The 27,504-nt window shown below is 38.6% G+C and overlaps 1 protein-coding gene across 3 annotated transcripts in view; it reads left to right on the forward strand.

Moving 5' to 3' along the window:
• Positions 1-27,504, forward strand: part of MACROD2 (mono-ADP ribosylhydrolase 2) — an 854,218-nt gene that overhangs the window by 231,454 nt on the left and 595,260 nt on the right. The gene's annotated exons all lie outside the window — the stretch shown is intronic.

Here is a 27,504-nt window from a genome sequence, read left to right on the forward strand (position 1 = left end):
AGAGAACATTATCTACAGAAAGAATTGCACTTGTGGTCTCTTGGCAGCAGCGTGTATATCTCTTGTTTTTATACTTAAGAAACTACATTCAGAAACATACCTCAGGTTTGTTCAGCATAACATCTTGTTGATAGAGCTTTTTGGTGAAAATTATCTATCCAGATGTTCAATCACCAAGAGGAAACAAATTTAAGCAGAAATTAATGCAGTGCTCAATTATTAAGCATTTAGTTCTCATCAGTGGGCAGTTGCAACAAGGTTTGTTGCTCTGTACAATGTGGTTAGGTATTGATTAAATAGAGGGTTAACTTACACATTGAAATATGAGAAGTAGGTAAGTCATGGCAAGGAAAAGCAGTTGGAAAAAATTAAATTAAGTAATAAATAGAAATTATATTAGGTAGCTTTTAGTACCTGATGTTGAATATGGCTTTTCTGTTTCTGCTCGTGGTGGTGTTATTAGGTCTGTCTCCAATTTGTATTGAAAAAAGGTGCCTGTGTCCACTCCTTGCTGTGAGCAAAGCGCAAGTGTGCGGAGCCTGCACTGAAAGCACTGAGGAGGGCCAGGTCCAGACAGGTTCATCTCCTCCAGCGTGGGGCCTGCGCGTGTGTCGTGGCGATGTCGTGCAACGTCGCGCTCGAGAGAAAAGAGCCTCACAAATCAGTAATAAATGGAAAGTAGGACTACAACACAACCGGTTCACTTGAATGCCATTTATTTATGATAGTCCCTTCACGCTGTCATGGAAGCTTGTTATCTTCAACAGAGGCACAGGATGATGTACAACAATGTGTCTTTGGGGCATACGTGCCCTTTCTGTGTTTTTATTGCGAGGCCAGGCAGCGGTATCATGCTAATAGGCTGTATGCCGCTCCATCGTCCCCGAATCATCAGGGCCCCATGGCTCACTAGATCTTTATGGCGTTTTATACGAGGCTTAGCCAGTGACATTGTTCCCTGGTGGCAGAAGCAGAGCGAGACAGATGGCAAAAGCCATTCTTTTGTCGGCAAAGCTGAGCAGAGACAGAAAAATGGAAGGAGAAAGTATCAATAGCAATGTATATGACAGGCAAGCCAGGAGGGATAGAAACTGAAAGCACACATGAAATACAGTAGGAAAAATCAGTGTCTTGTCTGTTGGCTAATGCACCCAGTTGGTTTCAGAAGATCTCTCTTGCAAACAGTTTTCCTTTGTTCGTTTGCGTGACGGCAGGTGAACTTGGGGTAATATTTGCACAGTCTGTATTCCTTTCTGGCCTTGAAAGCTGAAATGCCCTGCATGTAAAGATACCACGCTCTGGTGCGTAAAGGTTGCTTCATCATCAGCCTTTAGATAGCCAGAGAGTGTGAAGCGTTTCTGTCAGAAATGGGAGTCAGAAACCTCTTTAGTAAATGAGGGGCAGAATACATGGCCATATAAACTCATGCAAATGTCACTTATACACCTTTTTCTGTCATCATGGAAAACAGTTTGTCATGTTAGCAAGCACCTTCGTCTCTTCTGTACCTGTGCCCTGCATATGTACATACAAAAATCTCAAAGTCCTCAGCAAGTCTGTAGGATCTCCTTAGTAAGTCTCATCACTTAGTCGTTTTAATTGCTTTGCGTGCAAGTACTTTTCAGCGGTGCTATTGAAAAGGCTGAGCTGGGGTATGTTCTGACAGCTGTAAAATTGCATTGCCTTGACTCTTTCTCAGTTTGCTTTATAAGTCACGAAAGATTCGGCATTTTTGTTTGCCTCCTACTCTGTCCCTGCCACCCCAGTTACACACCTAATCATACCTACGTAATATAATCCTAGAAGTTTGTGAAGAAGGAGACAGCAATTTACTATGTAAAAATTGCGTGTTTCACCTCTGTATGGGCACAGATTAACTGTTCGGTTCAATTATTTTTAAAATGTTACCATCTCGAGAAGTCTATCTCACTTGAGTCCGAGAAGCAAAACAATGGAAAAAGATAGAAGCATCTGGAAATGCTACATTGCACTGGAAAGTCTGCTGCGGTCCTAGCTATGTTTTTTATTTACAGTATCCATATAAGTTATTAGAAAATAACTCATCTTATGACTCTAATTTTATTAGATCTGATACGCCTTCCTGAACCTTTATTCTCCTCTCCCAATTTCCTTAAATCCAGACTTTAATGACAGTTGTTTCTGTCTTCTTCCACCCTGCCCTTCCAGTGACTGTTTCAAAACAAGTCAAGCTTTTCGAGCACATGTGGCTTTCTGCGGATCAGCCATGCTCCCTGAAGTAGTGATTGCTTTACCAGATCAGTTTTCTTGGAAAGGCCTCCAAGCAGTGATCTAATAAACCTGATATGTTAAAATACTTAAGCATTCAACAAGTGTTTGGCGAGACAGAAGGATGTTCTTGGAGTTAATTTCCAAAGAATATAGAACACGTAGTGTCTCACTGTGCTGTTACTTATTTAATATTTTGCTGCCTGCAGATTTTTTTTCCCCATTCTTAGGTTCTTCCCCGGTCTGCGACTGAAATTCATGAGGTACAAGCTTGTACACGGGGCAGGTCAGCGAACAGAAGTGTCTTTCTCCAGCTGTGCCCTCTCCGTGCTTGTTTGGCCAGTGAGAATTCAAATTAATAGATTTATTTTAACTGGATGATTAGCTGATTGACTCTGTCATCACCTGATAGCTTTTGGGAGATCTGGAGGACTTGGGAAGGCCAGTTGGAGCAAGCAGTGGTCCGTCAGCAAATATTAGCTTTGTTCTTCCTCCTCCCTCTCTGAAACAAACTGGTTGATGCCAAAGTGGTAGGTAGATAGTCAGGAGGTAAAAATCATAACAAGGCATTAAGTAGTTTTATTGAGAGAGAATTCCTCAGCAAACAGAGGAAGACCTAGAATCTTGGAAAGGACTGTTTTTATCATTTTCTTCCTGCGTATGGGTATTCTGTATGTATTGGTACCTACACATCATGTATGCATGTCTATAAATATACATAAATATATATGTATATGTTTATAATTACTCTTGGAAAAAAAAGGAATGAATTTTTCCTGTCTCTGCTCTAATGGCTGAGGAATTGGTCCATTTCCTAAGAAACTCCTGAATTCTTCTTTCTTTGCTTTTTGCTCCATTGACAAATATGTTGGCTCCTCTAGCATTCATCACCAGTTTGTAGAAACGAAAGGGCAATGGGAAGCCCAGTAAGCAGGGGATGCAGTTGTTTCTCTTGCAGGAAGGCTGCTTATCTGTTGCTTTGTTCTGTCAAGAGTCCTTGCTTGGCTGGCAAGTTCTTGTATCCTGCCGCTTTGCTGCCTCTGATGTCTGATAAGGATTTTAAATTGTTCTCTTTTTTTTTGTTGTTGCTGTAGCTCCAGGTGGCTCTAATTAGTGACTATGGCACTACTGTTCTCTCTCAGTGCCAACATGGAACCATAAAAGACCATCCCTGCCCTGAAGAACTCACCGTGTAAGTGCAGGACAAGAGACAACAAGCAGATGTAGAAAGCAGGCCTGGAAAGCCCAGCACAATGGGGAGATGATTATGAATTTGGGGTTAGGCAGTAGTCAAAGCACAGCAGCTACCAAGGCACTTTCCAGGAAGTCTTCCTGCCAGCAGCTGGAAGCAGCTAGCTTGTTGAAGCAGGTTGTACATCTTTATTTGTATGCAACCCATATCTGCTCTGGGGATTAGAAGAGAGTATTTTGCAGACATGGGTCTTTTTCTCTTTGGGTAGCAGAAGACCAAGGGCAGCCCTTGCCCATGGACAGACCACAGGCTTCCTCTGCAACTGAATGGTTTCTCTGTTCTGTTCCCTGGTGCGATGCTATTGCTTGGACTCCAGTTGTGTCCAACTTTACTTTCTAGTTTTCTGGGGAAAGTTAGCAGTGATAATTTCCCAATGCATTGCCTTCTGGTTGAAGGGCTTGAGGTCAAATGTCTTTCTTTGGCTTCCTTTCCTGTGCCATGCTGATACATCCCATCCTCTCATCTTCCCACAACAGGAAGAGAGCACCATGCTTTTGCTTGTCACCCTCACTTCCTAGCAATTTGATTTCTCCTTATTTCTCGCCTGAGGAGGGGCTTATGTTGACAGCCGAGAGGGAGACTTCATGTGAGGACCAGAAAAGGCAATGTGGAACTCTGAAGTGCTTCAACTGTTATTTGTATTTGGTGTGGTCTTGAGTTACATGTTAAACATACGTTGTATCCGTTCTTTTTTAAGATAATCACAGGAATTTTACCAATTCTGCTTATAAAACTGCTTGTAAATATAGGCATTGTACCGTAAGCAGATTTTAGAAGCAGGGTGAAATATGGTAGTTTAATGAAATATCTGATGACTTGAATTGCTTTTATTTAGGTATAGTCCTAAATTGTTCAAAGACCAAAAATGAGTTGAATAGTTTTAGCTGGCTCGCAAGTCCTGTTTTAAAAACATTCGATTTACTCTCTAATCTATAACCCTATTTCCAGTGTCTTCTGTGATTATGCAGTGTACTCAATTTTTAGATACAGATTTTCAGGATGTTAGGCTGGACTATCAGCTTTTCTTCCTGCTGTCCAAAAGTTTTGGAATTTGAAAGCATTGCTGATTTAGAATGCTTAAAGGTGTTCTTTCCTCTTCTCCAGTATTAATCAGTGTTAACATTCTACTTTTGTAGTAAGTATCCAAGTTAAAACACCATAACAAGATCAAGTGGGTAACAGAGGTTCAAGCTGCCTTGATTTCTTTTCAGAAAAGCACACAAGCTGGTGAAATAGGAGCGCAGACAAATAATTAATTATTGACTTTAAAAATAGAAAGGAAGAAACAAGCTACATAAAAATAATTATCTGCTGCCTTCAGAGAATACTATTTATCCACACATAAAAGAGTAGTGACCTGTGTTTCTCATAAAGAAAATATGATTGCAATTAATGTTTTATTACGAAGCTTTAGTTCTGAAAGATTTTCTGCTGAATTACAAAAAAAGGATCTAATTGGTATATTACAGAACACAAAAACTAAATGGATGAAAATTAACAGTAAATTGTCATGATCAATTAGTGCTTCCTATCATGTTAAAAATCTGTCCTAATAAGTGAAGAGTTTTAAAACTATTTCCTTTTTCACTTTCCACTCTTGAAGAAATTAAGTAACGTTACAATTGAGACATTTGGTAGAGAAAACAACCTGGATGATTAATCTGTTTAGTTCTCTGACTGACATTTACACAGCTAATTGTGTAGTGATGCTGCTGCTTTAATGGGTCTGAATATTAATGGAAGATTTGGTTAAAGTTGAAAGTTGTTTGTTTAGGAATATCACTGGAGAAATAAGAATGCTTCATCAACTTCAGATTTTCATCACAGGTTTTATGACATATCATGGAACTTAAGTGCTTTTATGGCTTGTAAAAATTGCTTCAATATTTGACATTCTGTGCTTCAAGGAATCCTGATTGGCAGTTGATTAGCCTTTTGCTCAAGTCATTATCTTCTTTAGTGAAATTAGTTGGCTAGAAAATTGCATTGTAATTCATCAAGGGGAAAGTAACATTTCAAAAGCTCTTGAGAGTATGATCCTTTTTATTTAGTATACAATGTAAATTATTTCCCTAGCATGATCTTCTAAAATGTACTATTCATCATATTATAGCAGTATGTATTAAATTATTGTATTTGTTTTCTTTTTAGTCTTTCAGTGAAACTACATGATACCTGCCATTAAATTGGCTCATGAGTAATATAGAAGGATGTGTGTACAAGAAACAGCTTGGCCTTGAATCAGAAAAGCACTGAAGTATGCATTTAAAAAACTAACCTCAACATGTGGAAAATTGCTCTCTTATTGTATTTAATATAATGCTAGTAATGGGATCTTTTTAATTTGAAAGGCAAACTTTTTGCAAAAATGATGTTAATGAATAATTCATAAATGTTCATGGCAAGGTGAAGAAAATATAGTTGCAGGAAGAGCATTACTTTTATAAAGCCAGCAGTATACTGTCAGGATGAGACAGTAGTTTTGAAAAACGTTCCTCATTACCTAAGTGGAAAGCATGGTGCCTGAAACACATTTTTTTATTGGGTGTATATGGGAGGAGCGTGGGGAGGTCACCTGTTACAAGCAGTGGCTAGGATTTTCACCCCCACAGCTTCTCGGAGCTGACCAGTCTCCTCCTGATGCTCTCCTGCTCTCCGAGGTGGCTGTGAGTGCTCTCCATGCAGGTGACGCAAGAGGGAGAAGCAGCATGGAGACAGCAGGAGCTGCACTCCCCCAAAACGGTGGTTTTCTCACCAGCTCATTTGCAGGCACCTCAAGTGTGAGGAACCAGGATGGAGCAGGAGATTGCCCTGCTCTGAGCGAGGGGCTGGGCTACAGGAGCTCACGGGGTTCCTTCCCACCAGCAGTTGTGAGTGCCATGTGCCGGTTTGCTTCCCTTCTTGCTCTTGGGTCTGCAATAAGAACAGGTTTCTGCAGTAGTGTAGCATGCAGCAGAGATCGTTTTCTTCTCTTTTCCTGTTTGCATTTCTCCTTCATGCTTCAGCCATGGTTTAAGGTCACATTCAACACAAGGAGACGCTTTTTGACACATCAACTCCATTAATTTCAGATTGTGTTGCAATTAATGATGTGCTTTTTTGGTGTTTTTTTTTTTTTTTTTTTCCTTTCTTTCTTTTATAGCAGGCATATTATCAGATGTTTTAAAGGAACGTCTTGATACTAAGGCTTCGAGATGAATTACACACGTGCATATATATATATATATATTTTTTTATATATATATATTTATATAGGAATACAAGCACATGGGTACCACACAGAAGTAGCTATTGTGCAGTAATTATCCAGTGGAACTTAATTGCTAGCTTGCTAGTAACATTTTCCTACACAGGAAGACAGAAAACATTTTATCATTGCTTTTAGTATTCCTTCTGTAAGATGAATGTCTGGAAGAAAACACACACGTCAGGTGAAATAAGAACATTTTTTGTACGTGATTTAATATGAGTTAACTCACTGGACATCCTCTAAGAACTTAATTAAAGTGATGTTTTTGCATGTAGCTTTGTTCCAGTATTGACAGACGTGTCTGCCCAAGATCATTTTATGAATCACCTCAGCATTGAAAAACATGGCAGTCTCATAAATTAAGTGTCTCATAACTTCACTGTTTATCCTCTGTGTTGGAATAGGCGTATTCTCATTTCAGGCTTTTCCATCTTGTTCACTGCGCCGCTACCCAATGCTGCTGTATGCTACTTTTGTACTGTCTGATAGATGAGTAGCCAGAATCATGTGGGCAGAAACAGGTCAAATCAAATTCCCTTTACTGTAAAAGGTCTGAAAGAAGACTCAAGAAGATGCCTCCTTAGTTTGAAAGTCAGGATTTTATGCATTTTCTGTTATATGTTTCCTATCTTTCCTACTTCAATCATTGTTGTTAAATTAATCAAACATTTTTCTAATGTAAAAAATAATAATAAAAACACAACCAAACAAAAAAAAAACAACTTAAATTCCTCAATTGGTAATAAAACTACCTTCATTATACACTGTAGAAAATATGTCAGCAGGAGTAATTAAAATTAATTAATGCTTCTGGTAAAGGCCTCATTGTCCCCTTAAGGTATAGAGCACTGGACTGGAAGATGCTTTTTCAGAGATTCCAACAAAGTAAACAACACAAATTTCTGTATAAGAAAGGCTGCTTTGAAATCCGATCGGTATGATTACAGCTTACCTCCCCAGCTTATAGATCGCTTATTGCCCTAACCCAGCTCCGCAGCCTCTTCAGAAGCACTGCCAAGCGCCCCACACTGGCACCAAGCTGCCCCTCTCAGCGGTCCCACTCCCACCGCGTCACAAGGTATCCCTTCTTATGCATAAAATACAGGCTAGGGGAATTGGTCGTGTCAGTTCCTCCCACCCCTTGATGTTAAATGATGATATGCCTACCGGGAGTCATGTCAGAACCTTTAATTATTTACTAAAGTCATAGTGGCAACCGGTGTAATGATGATGATAGTCTGCGTATCTGTAGTTCTTCTATCTGAGGAATGTGAAGTACTTTACAAACATTAGTTAAGCAAGTGATATCTTTCCATCACTATTGCTAAGTGGCCCTACTGGAATAATCAGGTTGCTATTAACTGGAGTTTCTCTCCTCTCCATTCATATTTAACATGCTAAAATAATTGCCGTATGTACTCTGTGCTCTAATTTCCTCTCTTCCTCTTACCTTGTGCCTTTCTCCTTTCGGGTTTGGTTTTCAAGGAAGGAACTTAATTTTTAAAGGGTGTTTATTGTCTAAATGGAAAATGAAAAAAATAAAAAAGAAAAGGAATTTCCTATGTAGAAAGGGTTTTTTAATAAATAGTTTAAGAATTTGCAAGACTTCGGTTTCCAGAGTCAGGCTCTCCAAGGCCCTCTCTCCATGGGTGTTGCAGAGTAGCTGGAGAGCACGGTGCTGTCTTGAATGTTTGTAGAATTGCCAGGACGCCTCTTAGGCAGAGGGGGGAAATATAATTTTAAAAAGCGTTTGGCAGTAGTGATAGGCTAGCGTGTATAGTTCTAAAGCTTCTTGGCAATATTGTGCAACTCTTCTGTCTAGGAAAAATATAAAAGTTGCAGACAGCTTTTATCTAACCTGACAGGGTGCAGTAAAATACGGCACTCACAGCTCAGGAGGTGCTATCTTTCCAAATGCTGCCAAAATATATTGGTGTGCCACAGTACAGTGCTGTTTTATTAAACTCTCTAAACGAGAAAGAAGGATGGGATTTACACATTTCCTGTCTCATTATCCAGAAGTACTTCTGTTCTTTCTTAGGAAAAAACATGTTCTGATTCTCTTGTAGAATATTACTCACTTTAGGATATGAAACTTTGTATTATTCACATACATAAAAGGTCTGATATAGCAAAAACATCAGAAAGCGTTTTCTCTATGTCTTTGCTGAATCCATTGATGGGCATTTTGTCAGCTTCGGTGTTGGTAGGTGAGGAAGTCATCGTAAGAGCAAGGGATATCTTCCAGATATCAGGAGATCTGCTTTACCCCAAACAGAGAAGCCGTGCTGGTTCTTCCACAGAAGAAGCCGTGCTGGTTTCTTTCTCCGACAGACATCAGAGAAACATCCTAATGCCATGTTTGAAAAGGCAGAAGAATGTGGAACATTTTCATCTAGATTATAACTTCAATTGTTTCCAATCGTCTTCTATGCTAGAGGAATTTTCAAAATATTTCCCTTCCACTTCTGTAGTTTCTGAATCTTCTGAGTTGAGTTGAGGGTATTTGAAAAGAAGTAACTTTCAGTTAATTTCCCATTCTTTAATGCTGTTGACAAAGGGCATTTAATATATTGTGTAGGGAAAAAAAATTGTGCAAGGGTAAGTTTATACATAAAATTTGTAGTATTTCTTCAACTTGGTAAAGTCAACTGGAAGCATAACAGAATCTGAGACATAAGGAAAAGAAATCAAATGTCATGTTTTCTAATCTTATACATATTAAATTATTTTTACAATGATTTTTAACCTGCACTGTGTTAGGTCAGCTATGTTCATTGCCTCTTCTGGGGGAACTGTGCATATGTTCCTGAGTTTAATAACATCTATACTTTTTTTTTTGTGTGTGTGTGTGCGCATAGCTTTCCTCTTCAGTATTATAAAAGAATTACATTTATCCTCTTGGGAACTGTTAATCGTTTTGATTCACTAAAGCAGTCTTTGTATGAACAGATAACATTTATCATTTGCTTAATAACTGTCATTTTATTTTCTAATGTTGAATAATCGGAAGTAAGAGAGGGAGAAAACACAGTTGTTTGTTTAACAAAGCAATTTGGCTGTTTGTACGCTTTTAAGAAAGGAGGCTATATAACTATATGTGCGAGAGAGGCACATAGGCAACACAGGTATTTAGGAACAATTTGTTTGTTTTTGGAAAAGGGATATGCTTGACAAAAGCTTAATTGTTGTTTTCCCGTACCTGTGCCAAGGCAAAGTACGTGCTGCAGTTAGCATGATGCTTCTGTGGGTTCACTCATGCGTCTGAGTATTCAGGAGAGAATGCTGGCAAAAGCCTCATTTTTGAACAGACCTTTCAGATAACCACATTTACCCTCTGTACTGTACTGTGTGCTATTGCATCCAATTTGAGGGCTCTTGAAAAAATATGCCTCGTTTTGTTCTTTGTAAATCTGTTGCTGCTTCACTTTGGAGCAGGTTTTGTTTTGATGTGTAGTGAAGCGGTATCCAGCCTGGTGTAACTAAATGGAGCGCAAGAGCTGGGGAAACAGTAAGTACAACAATCACACCTACTGTAGCAGAAGTGGGAGTAGAGCCATGAATACCTGGCTGACTGTCGTGATGACTGCCCTGTGCAGGCCTTATTTTTGAGTGCCTTTCAGTGATGCTTCAATTTTAACTCTTCCTCTCACAAAGCTCAAGATCAGAATGTGTTTAGGAAGTGCCATTTATGCTAGGCTGATGGCAACACGGGTGGTCTTCTGACTGGAGGAGCTTTGTGCATTGCAAGGAGTTGCTCCCCTTCCTGTCTGCTGCATCATGGGGAATGCTTATTATGATCTTGAAACTAATTTAGGAATGTACTGGTGGAAACGAGTACAGTGATGCTGCCTCTTGGGGTCTTCTGGCTCACCCTAGCATTTACACTCTAAGAAAAGCTTTAGATATGAATCTCTACTCTTCCACTTACTTGCTGTCTCTCTGACCCATTTGACTGTTTTCTTTGTTTTTGTTTTTTTTTAAAAAGGCACTGATCTCTAGGTAATACAATTTTAATGTTAAGATACTTATACATCACTTTAAGTTTAAGCATATCCTGAGTCCAGTAAGTAGAAACAGATTTTTAGAGGAAGAAAGGGGCATTTTTAGAGCTATTCTGCAGTGATTTTTAATTCTTCAGAGGATTCCAGAGATTGCTGTGATGAAGGTGAAGCCTTTCTAGTAGACAAGCAGGTTGCTTGTTCTCCAGGATCACAAAGGCCTGTTGCAGTACGAACAAGGGGCCAGATTTGGACCAAAATCCATTACAGAGCTACCAAAGAACATTGTCTTTTGTGAGAAATGCTGCTGAAATGTGGCACCACGTTTGCAGGGAAGAAGTTTACCTCTTGATTTCTGGGAATTAAAACTTAATTAGGCCAGGTTTCTCTGAGAACCCCAAATAATTACATTCTCCTTTAAAACCCACAGGTTTATGAATAATAGAAGGCAAAGATTGAAGATGGCTATCCAAACTTCTTTTCTTTTCATTTTTTATTCTGTGTGTTCCTGGGGTACCTATTTAAATATCAAGAGGATGTTATTAGTTTCTTAATGACCAACCCTATAGCATCTAAACAAATTTCAAATGCCTTCTCATGGAGCTGTTTTGTTACTTTCAAGTAGTCAGGCTTGCAACACTAACTCATCTTCTGTTTGATAGCAAATCTGCTGAACATGGGGAAAAAAAAAAGGCTGAATGACTTCTCAGTCAATATTCCACCAATAAATGCGGTGGGTGGAAGTTCAAACCCCAGTGTTCACTGAGTCATCTTGTCAATCACATTAGTGATCTCTGCAGCATTTCATAAATGTCGTGACCACAGGTAGACACGCTTCACTTACTCATTCACAGATGGGCAGATTGTTATAGTGAAACCAGGGCTCCATGAAGCCAAAGACAGTTTTGTCAGGGATTTCTTGTCAAACTGGAAAGGAAATACATGATATTATCCATTTGCTCATTGCTTATGCCCTATCCTATATGACCAGGCTGCAAATTTTGAAACACTCATGTTCTGGTTTCCTTGGGCTGTCTGCCTGCTGTCTGTTTCCTACTGTTAATTAATTCCCAACATGTTGTTTGATCCACTGGCTATTTGCAGATGTGTTTGACAGAGGGTTGCAGATTTCAAAACAACTAGTTTATTTTTATTTTTTTCTGCATGTTTCTGAAAATCAATGTCCAGAGAGAAGCTAATGCATCTCTTCAGGTAAGGAAATCCAGGGAGACTCAGCCACTATAAAGTTTGTTGGCATCACGTGCCTGGTCAGTACTGCAGATTCAGTATAGCACATGGGCATTTATTTACCTTGCCAGCAAACAAAAAAGAACCAGGTTGGGGGTCATGGATGAACTGAGTTTAGAGCAAGTGAAGGGAGACCACAGTTGTGGGACTTTGTGGAGACATGGGGAGAGTCTGGAAGGTACTGAAATTGCCACATATTGCTTTACCCTCAGTTTCCCTTCCTAACTTCCATACTTGGTGTTCATCTCCTTTGCAAAGTACATAAAATTCTCTAATAAAAAAGCTGTGCAAAGCCTTGAGGAGTTGTTTTGATGTGATGAAAACTCTTGCATTCAAATTATGTCTGGTCTATAAAATATTGCTCAATGAATTATCTATTCAAAACAAATATTCCTGTAATATCTGTATCTGTGCTGACATGCACATAAGGCATTAATGGAGACAGAAGAACATATTGGTACTTGACAAATAAAATTCCCTATTAATTTTAAACAAAAAATCAAGTGGGCAATGTATTTCAATGGAGAAAACTGCCTTTCAGATTGTTGTGAAAGTCAGTCTCACCTTTTTACTGCAGTCTGTTCAGCAAGCAACTATATCCCACTGGATTTTACACAGTAATATTTTTAAAAACATTTTTGTTTGGTTGTTTATGTGAATGCTTTCAGTGGGCAAATAGATTTGTTCAGGCAAAACAATACTTAAACTCCAGGCATTGCATGCCAGTGTGAACTAATTAAAATCATATTGTGCAATAGGTCAATAGATCAGGAAGTTCTCCTTCTAATTAGAAGAGGTAGCTATAAAAAAACATATTCTGACTGAAAAAGAAAAGAAGAATTAAGAAAAATAAAATAGACTTGAGGAAAAGGAATCTGAGCCCTGCTTCTCTGCTGAAATCTGTGCTAAGAGTCAGCCCTTTCTTTTTTGAATCATGCTATGTTGCGTATTGAGAGATTTGAGACTTTAAATTACCCTTCATTATGAATCTTTGCATTCATCCCTCTCACTACAGTGCCTGCCCATATTATGCATACTTCTTTCTGCAGATAACAACTCGTAGTCTGGCCTCCACAAATGGAGGTCTGACTGGAGTATTTGGATCTGTTTGTATTTGCTGTCAGCTTAGGCCTTTCATCCTCCTTAATATTTAAGCTACACCTCTTTTTTGTGGTTCTTGCTATCACCACAAATAGGTGCTTGGCCAAACTGAATAGGTGTCATCTTGGGACTGTTTTTGAGTGAGCCTTTTGTGCCAATTATTGTTTAGCTTTCATTCTTCCATCTTAGTAATTGGAAAGCATTTATTTTCAATAACACGTAGGTGTTGGGTGTTGTTTCACCCTGGAGCATAAACATAATTAGTAAAAAAAAAAATAATATATATATATGTGTATGTATATATATATATATATATATATATATATAATAACAATAAAAAGATTTTAGATGGCAGAATAACTTCTTATTTTTTTTCTCTAGATTTTTGTCACTTCAGAAGGCAGATCTATGTCAGCCACGCTTTTGTTCTATAAAGAAAAGTTGAGCAGGGGGCCGACCTCCAGAGTCTCATCCAGCTGAAGTTATTCTCTGATTCTATACAAGGATATATGTTGAAAATAAAATACAAGAATCCTATTAAAACTAGTAAATCTAAGACGTCCGTTTACTGTTGTGAAAGGTATTATTTTTCCATAGGACCATGATGAGCTTCTCTTTAGTATGATTTTTGATAATACTGCAACGCATGAAATATTTATGGTGTAGGTTTATAAACTAACTCTTAACTCTTCTGGAGTCTGTCTTATGAAGTGTTTCACCAGTCACATGTTTTGCTTATTCAGTTTGATCTGTGTATTTCAGAAGTACTTAGCGTATAACATTTTATGTATGATCTTGTGAAGGGAGGGGGGATTACTTTTCTCACCATCTTCCCATCAGACGTAACTGTACAACTATGGCATTAGATCATTTTGTGTAAGTCATCTCGATGCTTTCAAAGTGCTTCTCCATCATTCCCTCAGTCTTGTTGCTTGCAGACGCTTCATCCTTAACATCACCACTGCAAGCAGAACGTATTAGTCATTCTAAGACAAGGCTTGTTTATGCTTGTACCCTAGGGTGACTGTTGAATGTTTTTGTTCTGCCATTGCTCAGTTGTTTGTTAGTGCCTGTTTACAACTAAAACCTTAAGGGATGAATACCCTATCGTGCTGGCTTCTGTGTGTGGCTGGTGCAGAGTTCGGGTTTGATGTGAATTGCTACTTTGATCTTCTGAACTTTGATTCACACATGTTGTTTGGACTCGGTAAGAAAACTTTTGCCCTCTTATAAAGCAGAAATTTGTTTTATGTGAGTGTGAAAATTGGGGCTTTTGTCCATTATTTGCAGGTACTCAGGCATTGCTAAAATTCCTGAAAAATTCCAATAAATCCCAAGTAAAAATAAAGGCTGCATTTACTTTGGTGTTTGAGTTGGAGCCTAGAGTATCCTTTGAAGGAGATCCCCTTGCTGGCTTCACTGCTCTGTTATTTAGTGTAATCAAGCATCACGGAGCACATGAGCTAGGTTTTGTTTGGGTAAAGCTAAACTGGGAGATGTGGCTCTCAATCATTCTACTGGAAAACTGGCATTCAGCCCATAGGCCGGACAAGAACTAGTTCCCTCAAAGAAGCCCTGAGTCCCCCAGACTAAACAACACAAAAACCTCCTTGCCACCAATAAAAACCATAAAACATGGGCAGTGTTTATACTACAGGTTCTCAGCTCCAGTTGTTTTATTCCACAGATGTGCTCTTGTTGATTCTCTGTATTTGATAATGAAGATGTAGTGTAAGTACTAAATTTTGATAGAAAAATGAACATGGGGCTTAATATGCCTTTTGTGTAGGTAGCAGTTTGCAGTGCTTCTTCAAACTTCCTTACCAAATTCACCTTAGTTTCTTCTCACAATCCTGCGCATGACATTCTATTTGCAAGCTTGCCTTTGAATAATACGTAAGTAAGTAGACAAAGGAATTTTTAAAAGCATGCTTTCTGGCAGTGGGTGGAGTAATATTACACAGTAAGTTGAAATTTATTTTGCATTTGACACCATTGACTTAACTGTTCAGATTATTTTTTAATAGGGGTAAAGATTGTGTCCTGTGTACATTTCCAGAAAGGAAGCTGGCTTTGAAGTGGAATCTATGCCCAGGGTCTATCACTGATGCAGTCTTTGGAGCTTCAGTATCTACAGCCCACATTACATGCCCTCTCGCTTTATTCTTTGGCAGATTAGAATGATCACTTGTTTCTAGCGGTGTCAGGCTGCATTTAGATATGAACCACATATGGCTAAGAAAACCAATAATGTTAATGAGTCTGGCTTAAAATTTGATGTAACTTTTCAGAAACCGATGAACTCTTTGCTATCTTTATTTCCGTGCAAGCTTTATAAACTAGGACTTTCCATCTTTTCTGTAAAATGCTAGAAATGTACCTTTTCCCCCTTTAAAAGAAAGCTGGAAAGGAAAATCTGGAGACCTAAGTATAATACCACGTATCACAAGATGTATGTTGCTCAGTCTTTCTACTTATCATCATATGTGGTTTTGTCAAAACTTTATATGTTGGACAGAGATGCATTTGAGTATGTTTATTGCAGCTTTAATGGGCTAATGTTGAGCTGCTTTTCCCTTTTAAAGTGGTGTCTCAGTGCCCCAGTACTACTTTGTTAATACCGCTCAAACTGCGGAGAACTTGAGACGCTGTGGGTAAATTGTTGTTCAGAATTACCTCTTAAAATCCAGTTAATACTTTACTTATCCATGGAACATTGCTATGGAATTGATGGTGTTTACTCGTTAATTACTGTAGACTGCAGCTCACAGTGCTGGCACTGTGGCTTGTTTGTTACATGTGATGATCGCTTTATAAATGTCAATAAAATCAAGACAAAAACCTCTAGTACAACTGGAAGTAACAACTCAGTATTTTCCTCATTAGTTTTGGCAGCAAAGTAGTCTTACAAAGCAGTATGCAATAAAACACCAGCCAACTGAGTCCCACACTGTGGCTATAATTACATATTTTTGCTTGCTAATCAGTAGAATATTTCTGTGTACACTATTATACTTTAATGGTTCTGTTGCAACACCAAATTTACTACAATGTTCTCTTGAAGAAAATGGCACATAATGATTTTGTATTTACTACAAGAAGATATTAAACTAAATAATACATAATGATGCTGCACAGATTAACCAGCTCTTTAGTTCTTCTGTTCCTTATCTCTCTTTTAATAGTGTTTTAGGACAAACATAAAGTTATTTGGGAGGGAATTGCCAGAATTACTGAACTGGTAGATAGAGCCATCTGAGTGGGATGTCTTGTTTCTTACTTGAGAACTATTAGACTGTAATTTTAAGCTGTGCTTAGTACTTTAATTTCGCTTCCCACAACTGATGGAACATAAGGAGGGCTGCAGCCAACTCAGATAAGTAATAAGTTCATTAATTACAGGCTTACCTTTCTTGTAGGTTAAAAAAGCTTGTGTGGGACTTGATTAAACAGGCTGCTGGGTATGGACCTGTGCAGGGCTGGACAGGAACAGCACAGAGAGGTTCCCTGTGCAACTTCTGGATAGTGAGCCTTCGATTAACTCTAAAGGTCACCTACTATTATTAGGCTTTGTGTCCTTCTCCTTTTTTTTTAATTGTTTTTTTGTTCAAAGTGATTGCACTGCAAAAAAACAAGTACAGTGGGCAATGTGGGAGGCATTTCTTTATCCAACACTATTTTCATTATCTTACTGTTTCTTCTGACCTTAGATAAATTAAAAAGAAAAAAAAATCTGGTTATTACTCAACTTCTTTTTAACCATGGCTATGCAGTCACTGAAATTGCAGTTGATCATTATATGTATTATATGAATATATTTGAAAATCCTGGCTTCGTATAATGCTTTTCCATTTACCTTGGAAACAGAACTTGCCTGTCAGAGTCAGTCTGTCCAGGAGTGGAAAAGGAAGGCAGGGTTGGAGGATGGGGGCTTATGCCCTTTACTCCACATACCAACAATTATGTGGTGAAGTTGTGCTGATGCCTCTAACATTTTCATACGTTTGTCAGATTCTGCAATGAAATCTGACAAATTAGTGAAAGCAAATAGTTCTCCTCCTGCATTTTATTTGTTGCATGAGTCTCTGTCAGGATATGATACTCTTTGTTGGGGAAATTGTACTTCATATTTGTGACGTTTTTTGCATGTTGCTGGAAAATATTTGATAATTCAACATTGCTGAATGCTGTTTGTGTCCTAGATCTTCCAAGTTACCCTTTGGCAAGCATTTGTCTTAGATCTTTTGCACGTATGATTTGTCATAGCTTCTCAACAAAAGGATGAAGTATTTGAAATTTTTTATTCCTATTTGTAATGCTTGTGTTAAAACACGGTCTGAAAGAACTTTGTTCAGACATCATTTTCTGGTTAATCTAGTGTTTACCTTTTTCTTCCCTTGTATTTATTCCAGTTGAATACATTGTAGTGTGTTCAATGGGATTTACCTATTGCAAGGCGATTTTTGTATAATTAATACTGTTAATTAATCTGGCTTCAGCCAGCACTCCAAATTGAGAGGACTCCGTGATTGCAGACTGAGAAGCATCTCAACCAAGATTTCTCCCTTCAGTGGTTCACGATAAAAGTAAATTAGCACACGTGAAAATGGTCCAGGAAATAAGAAAAACAGCTAGTACTCAGTAAATAATTCAGAGTATTCCTATAGCTGATAAGCCTTACTGTAAACAAGAGGATATCTGCTTGTTGATACTTAGTCCTACTCCTTTGTATTCTCCAGCTGCTGCCCTAACTCTGAGTTCCCACAATCCCTGTGTTTTTGAAGTCCTTTGTATGTCGTGGTGGCTCACCTTCAAGCCAACTCCTTTACTTCAAAAATATATATTTACGTATAAAAATAAAAATCTGATCTAATGGATATAAATTCATAGTAATCTATGCAACAGATGCATCTTAAGTTTTAATTAATAAAGTTCTTACGAAAAAGGAAACTATAGACTTTGGCTTAGACTGATGTTAACCAGAGTAATGTAGCTGTCAGTATTTGTCACTATTAATGCTGTTGCAATGCTTGCTGTGTACCTGGGTTTTCTCACTGAATTCAGTCTATCTCAGGGACTTTCTCCATTTTCAAAGATCTCCGTGAAGACTGTGTAACCTGTGCAAAACCCATCCTGTTCTTAGTGACTCTGCCTGCTGGGACAACTAAATGCCTCACTGATGAAGGGAAGCCTGTGAAGCCAAGAGATTTTTTTCTGTGGGAATGGGGACATGCAGAACATATACAGAACCACAGCCTTCCGAACTGGATGTAGTCACTTCTGCAACTTATCTTTCCTATAGTAGTTTCTTCGTCTTGTCTCTTGTGGTCTGTGCATCACCTAAACCTGCATGGAGATTTGCTGATGCTAAATAGTCAAGCTGAACCAGTATGGGTTAGAGGAGAAGGGAAGAGAAAACTCTTGAAAACAAACAAGCTCACTGCAAAGTTTTTAGAACATAATATTTGAAGTCATAAAAGCTTTTTCTTTGCACATCTGCTCACCTTTCTCTTGCAAGATTTTTAAGGGAAGGGGAGCTATTGGATCCACCCCCCTTGGGTTCCAGCAGTGGGTAACTTCAGGCATTACTTTGTTTTCAGTATACCTCTAAAATACTTAGGAATGACACGCCAGCAGCTTGTTGGACTGTGAGGATGCACAACAGTTACAAGGCTCCCTTTCACTCCATCCTCATACAATTATTACTTGGTAGCCTGTTCTCTCTGAATCCTTGACCCGTGCCTGACAACTGTTAGCTGATCATAGTGAATAAATTTGTATAATCACTGTGCGATTACTGCTTAATAACTATACTCTGAGTATGCAAATACCTACCCTGGTTTAATGTAACTCATCTCCCATGCACTTAGTATTTTTGAAGCATTTAGAAGTAATGGAGCATGCTGCTGTAGTGTCCTCTCTCTCCATACAGAGCCCTAAAATGCTGAAAACTGCAGAAGAGGGAAAGATGTATTGTTTAAAAAAAAAAAAAAGTTAACAAACAGCAGAGGGAAAATGATGCTTGGCTATGTGTCTTATAAATGGGGGGAAAAACCAAACAAACAGAAACCTTCCTGAAAAAAATTGCGTTTTTTTTTTCTTTTTACTGATTTCATTCTCTTTTTCTAAGCTAGGTCATTTTTTTTCTCAGAACAATCTGCAGTATTTATTTCTTTGCTAATGGTTCTGTCCACATTACACAGAGGACTACATAAAATTGGAAGATAAAATTCCAAATGCGTGTACAAATCTGAGATGCTCACAAAATGCTAAAAAAGAAAATGGCATTTTGGGGTGATATAGATAAGACATCCTGCTAGCTTTTGAGCTGCCAACATGGAAGAGTTGGAAGAGTATTTTATGGAAGCACTGGTAATTTCTTACTCTCTTCTTAACCTCTATTTTAAAGCATTTGCCATTGGCCATCATGTGAGATGGGTTGCTGGTGGACACTGGGTCTCACCAGTACGTCTGTTCCTACATCTTGACTTCTTTTACATGCAGCATCAAAACATTAGTAACTTTTTTTTTTCATTGCTCTTTCAGGAGTGTTTTGTTTTGTTTTAATTTTTTTATCTACTCGTTTCTTTACTGTTCCTTAGAGTTTAGCTTAATGTTTCAGAACAGTGCAGGAGGAAAAACTGACTGCATAGTTCTATGCTCTAGACAGAGATTGATATCCGGGTAGCAGCCTAATAGCTTAATAGGCATCGTGGCAAAAGAGAGTTTCGGTGAGTTTTTAAAAGCAATAACGTGATTATTTGCTGTGAGTTTCTCCTGTGCTTGAGGGAGGAAGCACAGAGGTGCTTGTTTAAAAAGGACACCACCAAGGGGCTGGAGGAGGCTGGCATCTTAGTGCAGGTAGCATTGACTTTCTGTGTGGGAAGTGGTAAGCAAAGCAAAGGAGTTCTGATGTCATCTCCCTAAATATTTGCATCTAAGTTCAAGGTAGAGCAGAAGCCTCGATGTTAGGTGGAAGCTTAACTAACAATTATATTTGTACCTCTGAAATAGGCAGAGCAATGACTAATTTACTCACACAATTTCCTGCCTCTTCAGGTGGACACATCTCTTTTTTATTTTTTTCCCCACACAGTCCTATTCTTAAGCATGTCCATATTTTTAATTTTTAATAATGATGGTCTTGTAATAATAGCACAGTAGCATGAATGGAAATCCAGGACAAAATAAAATAAGTAGGCATCCTAGCATCAAAATGAAGCGCAGACTGTTTGCCTATGCGGTATCCAGCTGAAAGTGAGGTACTGTGACTGCCCAGGAGCCTGAGGAAAGGATTTTGGAGTCACCAGTCTCATTTCTTCAGGATGATACTACATTTGAAAAAAAAAAAAAATGAAACAAAACAAACTTTGCAGCTTTTTAAGATAAGAAATGTCAATTTTGGAAGCAAGTTCAGCTGAACATGAACTGAATTTGGTGTCGTAGCACAGAATAGCCAGAAATTTCACCTGACTTAGCTTCTTACTTCACTTATGAATAAACAACAACATGCAATTTGTCCGCTTGCCACAGCGAGGTATTTCAGGCTTAGCTGTCTCAGTCCCATCTGCAGAAGACTGTGGTGTGTCAGGTGTCTCAACATTAACACAATTAAAGGGAAGTGGATGGTTCCTTCACACATGCCTTAATGTCAGGATTTTGGACTGGGAAAAACTGGAAAAACACTATTGGAGCCTTTCCTAGTTCTTTTTTTACTGCCAAAAGTGTGACATTCAGACAGGTTTATCAGACCCATGTTTCTCAGAGCCCTTATGCTGCTTGAGTGGGCTGACAAAAGTGTGAATCCTATTGACATTATAACTCTGTCTACAGAATTGAAGTGGAGCTAAGAAAGATGACGTCCCAAGTATGAGATAAAAAGCATGCAATATTTGTTGCTTGGTTGGTTACAGAAGGGACTTACCAATTGTCATCGCTAATGTGACACAACTTTTACTCAGCTTTTCGTATAGTTTTAATTTGAGCTTCTGTTACCCCCAAGATATTTGACTAAAACAAAGAAAAGATATCTGCCAGAAAATGTGAGTTTACCATTGTTATTCTTTCATGTTTTTCAAAGTAAGAATGATTGATTTTATGCAATAATTGTAGCACATATTTAACATTTAACAGACCCATGAGTAAATGAGTTTTATTTTGACATGGACATTGATTGTGTTGGGTTGTGCAGCTGCTTTGGCTATCCTTCAGTGTGAACCATATCCAGATTAAGGACAGTCTTATCATAAAGTGTTGAGTTGGTTTTAAAAACTTTTCACCTTAGCAGGCAAAACCTGCTGTTTTTAATGGTAAATTTGAAGGATCTCATCTAAACAATATTCTAAAATATAAGTTTCCCAGGGATGACTTTACAATAAAGCTAAGATACACCGTTGCTTTACGTAGGCTTGTTCCTTGCTGTTTGTACTGGAATAATGTTTTTATTACTTACTATTATTTCATGAAATTCCCTCTGCAGCATGGTTTAGTGGTTGGTGTTGGCTGGACCCAGAGTTTTATTTCTGGCCACAGCAAGGCCCTTTGTGCAATTGGAAATGCAGATTCTTAGCTGAAGACAGGTTCTGTACAGAGAATGGGAACTGACACCCAACCAGTAGCGTAAACTTTGGGGTTTTGAACTCTGGGTTCTGTCTTGGTTCAACTCAGGCATAGGCAGTAAGAATCTATGAAAGCTAGTATTTAAGAAAAACTGCAAATTTTGATTGTCTGTGGTGAGACAGGAATCTAATTCAGTGAAGCAGCCATCTCAAAATACACAGTTCATCTGCGTTTTTGTTTTTAAAATGGAGAATTTTAAGGCTAAGTCAGATCGTGCTTTTCAACTCCTTCAGTTGCTGGCTGGAAAGTACTGTATAAATGCAAAGTATTTAAAATTAATTATGTTGGAGGCCTATAAACCAGTGCATTGATTAAAAATCTTCAGTTCATTAAACTTCCCCATGGCAGAGGCCATCTCTGTAATATAAACTGCCGTTTCTAGCAGCGGCGGCCGACTGGCATCTGTGTAGTAATCTTTTTAAGATCCCCACCTTTGTTCATTAGACCAGCAGCTGTTGTCTCGTGCTGTGCAGGATTTATTTCCCCATGACACCAGTCTTGGAGGTGCAGTTGTGCCTTTCCCAGTACTTGATTCCAGTGAGCTTCCTAGAGGTGCTTTACCAGTTTTGCGGGGCTTTTTGTTGTCCTCATTTTAGCGTGCATTCCTGCAGTGAGCTTTCTGAAAGGACCACAAGTACTGAGGATGTGTATAACACAGGTGTGCTGCAGCTGGGGCAAAGCAGATTCCTCTTGTGTGACCTGAGCGATGTATCTGTTATAATAACATTTTTCTGGTTTGATTCACTCCTGGCATTTACCATGTGGAAGAACAGTAAGGCTTCATAGATAAATCATGCACCGTTAACTTGCTTAAATAAGTAAATCTCCTGAATTTCCTGGTGAAAACCAGAAACAAAAAGATCTGGAAAAGCACCAAGAACAGGAATTACTATGGAAAAAGAGTATATAGTTTCTTGAAATATAACATGATAAGTCTGCATATGTTGTTTACACCATAACTTGAATTCACCCAGCCTCAGATGCAAGGTCACAAAAGAAGTTTGGGGCTTATTATTCCCAGGGGCTGAGGGGGGGGTTGTATTATTTTGCTGTGGTGTTTGATTACCTTACCCTTTTTTATTACCATCTGCACCGCAAGGCTGGTTTTGCTGAGGTTATTTTTTTAAAAAGCAGCATCCCATGATACCCTTAAGTCTCTGCTTCCTGTGCTTTTGCTTCATTTGCAATTTTAAGAGATTTTCTCTAAGAATTAGATTTATTCTACATTGTGCATTAGTAAATTAGCTATTTTTACTATCTAACTTTAACCCTTTAATTCTGGAGAACAAATGCAGTTAATTTACAAGAAATTAGATAAGAAGAGATTTAACTTCTTAGCATCCTGTAGTGTCCAGTAGTGTCAAGAGTTGTTTTCAAAGATGTCCACATTTTCCTAAACTCATTGTTCTTAGTACACTCTCATTTTTCCTAGGAATTTTATTTTGAAACTTAATTTTGTCCATGTATTTTAAGCAATTATTTTCTGGCGACTTTTTTGTGCAACCAACACCATTGACTGCAGTAGCTTTGGAAAGTTTTTCTTCATTAGCAGCTTCTGCTGAATTGTTGGGAGAACAGAGTGCTGTCCCTGGTGACTCCTAAAGCTTATGGATGCGTGCAAAGTGATTGCTAATATTATTTTTAATGAAAAAATGTTGGGGTAGTACTGTTAATAGCTTTACGCAAGCATGAACTACTTCAAGTACAGCGCTAAATCTCAAGCTCCTTGAGCCGTTCTTCAGCCCTCAAAATGTAATTCCTATACATACACCTTCAAGACTAAGGACCCCCTTCCATGTGCTTCTCCAGCCGAGGCAGCATGAAGCAGTAAATACAGAAACCCCATTTCTGCTGGCTCTCCACGCATGGCAGTGCAGTGAGTAACTGGATCACATTTAAAAGCACAACTCAACCAGCTTAAGTCTTTGTAGGCATCTGAAAGTAGAAGTGTTGTGTGTTTCCTCCCAAACATCTATCCTATCTCAGGGTGACTGTTGGGGTGCAGAAAAGAAGAGGAACCATCCCGCAGATCACTGCTGCCTCTCTGGCAGCGCCTCCTGCCCCAGTCACAACTCATCTAGTCAGAGTGCGGTCAAAAATCCTTAGAAATCACTTGGTTATAAGCATGCAAATCATATCAAGAAGCACAGTGCCAGAAGGACAGTTAGCAGCCTTGCCTGTAAGACTTGCCTTCAACTCTTGCCAGTACCTAGAAATCTCAGTTATTCAGCACGCAGACCAGAGGCGTGATTTCTAGTCAGCTAGATAGTTTTGTCTGTGGGGTTTTCCCACATCTTTTCTGTAGTTGTGAGATGACAGCTCACTTGGGTATATAAATGACCCCAACTATGCATATACGTGGTTTCCATAAACCTGGGCAGGAAGACAGCCTGTAGAAAATAGGCAAATTATGAAGCAGAGTGATGTCTTCTGAGCAAAATGACGTTTTTGACTGGTCGTAGAAAACAGTGATAATGCCTAATTCCTTATCACTGTCACATGATGCGAGTCAGATCTGAGCGTAAGTAAAGTGCCTGGGTTTTTACAGGCAGCTGCACAAAGGAATTCCAGGAAAGGAACAGTGGGTTGTGGCTTTACATTTTCTAAATCTGTTTTAAAAAATGCAGATGAGCACCTATATATCAAACTGATGATACAGATGAAGTATTTGAAATCAATATATCAAAGATTCTTCACTTTCCTACAAAAGTAATTTGTCAGCATGCCATTATTATCATGTAAATCTCTTCCTCCTTACCACACAATAACAATATATCTTTGGACATCATTTTTCCCTCCTGAGGTTGTTGCATTATCTGTAATTTCCATAAAGTTATCCTCTTAACAATGCTTACTTCATTGTACACTTATATTGCTAGTCAGTGCCCTCTCTCAGGAAACAAAATAGCTCACATGAATGTTTTGTGCAGGCCTCTCCATGATTTTTTGAATTAATACAGCGAAGGCATGTTTTAGCAGAGGCTGAAGTATCACATTTAGATTTGATAATTTACTCTATCTTTGCCATTTTTTTTCTTTATGTTATGCAGCGCTCATATTTAGCAAGATGTTTCACTACTTGGGTTTGTGCTAGAAGAATTATCAAAGTTGCGTCACATCTATATTATTGGAAATATAGGATGTTTCTAGTATGATTTACTGAGTTCTCGTTGTATAAAATGGAAAATGTACACATTGATCAGAGGTCATCTTGCTCAAGTATTTCATAACTATGGTAGAAGAAAAGTTATTTAGACAACAGTGATTTATTTTTTTTCAAAAATCATTCTTCTGTGCGGTCACTGAAGTATATCAAATGCTAATGTCTCAGTTTCCATCTATGCCTGTCCAGAGTATTCAATCATTTTCTGTTAAGCCATCTTTATAAGAGAAGCATGCACTTCTACTTGTTTGTTTTTGGCAGATGTCTTCCATTTTCCTTGTCATATGTCAAAATTGGTTATGATAGAATTGATTTGCCTCAGTTAAGAATTCAATTTTTTTCAATTACCTTTTCATCCTTCTGGAGGCTGCTCCGATTACTAAGGCTCAGAGAGGACCTGTGGGGAGCCAGCTCCAGGAAGCCGTGACAGGCCATCGGTGCCTTGGTTGGGTGTGCACTGAGAGCTTGCTTCTTCCATCGTGAGATGGTTTATGGCTGCGGAGCTGCGACTGCCTTTCTGTTGGCCATCGCAGCCGATCTGGCACGTGGTTTGTTAATGCATTGGGTACGTTAATGCGCTGTGCATTTAGAAGGGGCAAATCTGTGCTTCCACTTCCCCATCAGAAGCGATGGTTTGTTTTTGCAGGTTTTGTTATTTGTCTGTGCTCTGAGCTGGATCTGGGTGAAAATGAATGCAATTTTGTGAAAAAGAGGTTGATTTATCCATATGATTTGGTTGAGAGGGTAGCTGAACAAGCAATTGTACAGACACAGCTAAAGGCAGGGTGCCTAGCGGTTAGGGACAAGAAATTGCTCAGGGCTGGAAATGCTTAATCCGCTGCCAAGGGATAACTGCATGGATTTGAGTCCTTGTCCATCCAGTGCTCCCGAGGTGAAAGACTTCTTCCTCTGTTGAGGGTTGCACATAAAGTGCTAGTGCTAAGCATTAGTGCTCTTTTTTTTTTTTTTTTAATGTCTCAGGAAACAGTAATGTTGGTAGAGATGGTGGTGGTAGTGGTGCTTATAAAAATATACTTGAGGTTTCAACGCATTCTGTTTTACTTATCCTGCTTGGTTTGGAAAAGCACTTAGTAATTAAGCTAAAATAATTAAATAGGATATTAAAAGCACAGGATAGATTTCCAGCATTCTTTTTTCCCCTTGAGGTCACAAAATATTATTCTTGCATTAACATCCTGGAGTCTGTTGAGCAGAGATTTTGGGCACGTTAAAAGCAAAAGTTCAGTTAAGGTAAGGAGTAAGACTTGGCATCTTGGCGTAGTTGGTGCACAACATGCTTACAGCTCCACAAGCACATCCTTCTCAATGAGAAGGTTTCAGAAAATACATTGAAGGTGGAACAACACGTGATTCTGTAATTATCTTTCTGTCTAATACAGAGCATTTCAAAATGATGATTTGAAAATCAGTGGTGCAGCGTACAGGATGAGTATGGAGAATTATAAGCAAGTGCTTATCTGATTTCACTGTGTCATCTGAGTATTAACCCTGCCAGAGAACACCTCCCAACAGATAGCCACGATTTTAACACTCAGTTGAAGGCTTAATTCAGATAAAGGTGTTATCTGCCCCTCAACTCAGGGACAGATGGGTTCAGAGAAATGTGCAACACCTTGCAAACCCAGCTGTGCCCCTCATGCAGAAAGTTGTCGTTTCCATTCCAGCTTCGGAAATGACTCGGGGGTGAGGGATCTTCCTGAGCTCCCTGCCTCCTGGCTCACAGTGAGTAGCCAAGTGGCCAAGCCTTGGACGGTCCAAGCCTTTCTGTAATAGCCTGTAGAGAGGTACACAAGTTAGGCTGTGAATAGATTATGTGCATCTCTTGAAATCCCAACTCCAATTAGCTTTTCAAACTTCTTTTGCTTTAATCATTTCAGACATGCTGCTGGGAACTGTTGTAGAGTTGAACTGGTTAAAGACAAAGTAAAATATTGAACAACGCAAATACAGAATCTGTGTTTCGTGTCTGCACGAGTATTTGTTTAGCGTTTCTGCTTCAGCTTATTTTATCTTTTTGATTTGATAGCGTAATTTATACGGTGATTATTGTCTGTACTGGAACTTCATCATTGCTGCTGACTTAGGGCCTTCTTGTAGTTGCTGTGTTGGTGCACACACTATTTCCTTTTTTGTTTGTTTGTTTCCCTTTTCTTAAACTTTTTTTTGCTATAATTACAGTAAATGATTTCTTTGATTGCATGTTGAGTGAGCAAAAATGCTGTGCCAGCAGCCTTTTTTTTTTTTTTTTTTTTTTAACTTTGCTGCTGCTACTATTCTTTTCCTGGCTCCTGAGGGTAAAAAGATCTATGCACTCTCCTAATTTTCTTGCATACTTAGCTGCAATTGCAACCTTTAGTAATTATTATTTAATTAACTCCAAAGTATTGAGTGAATAATGCAAAACAAAAGAGAAAAAGAAAAGGAGGAAGGTCAAAACAAGGTATTTTTGTAAATTTCAAATCCATAAGCATTAACAGGACACTGACATTAAATAGCCTGCATAATTCTAGAAGAATCACAGCTCTGTAGTACAAGGCAGTTTGGTATTTAGCTAGGAATCAATTTTATTTTCATAATTGGTAGTAAGAATTTCTTTGAGCTT

The sequence above is a fragment of the Anas acuta genome, chromosome 3 (assembly GCF_963932015.1).
Source record: "Anas acuta chromosome 3, bAnaAcu1.1, whole genome shotgun sequence".
Taxonomy (NCBI): Eukaryota; Metazoa; Chordata; class Aves; order Anseriformes; family Anatidae; genus Anas; species Anas acuta.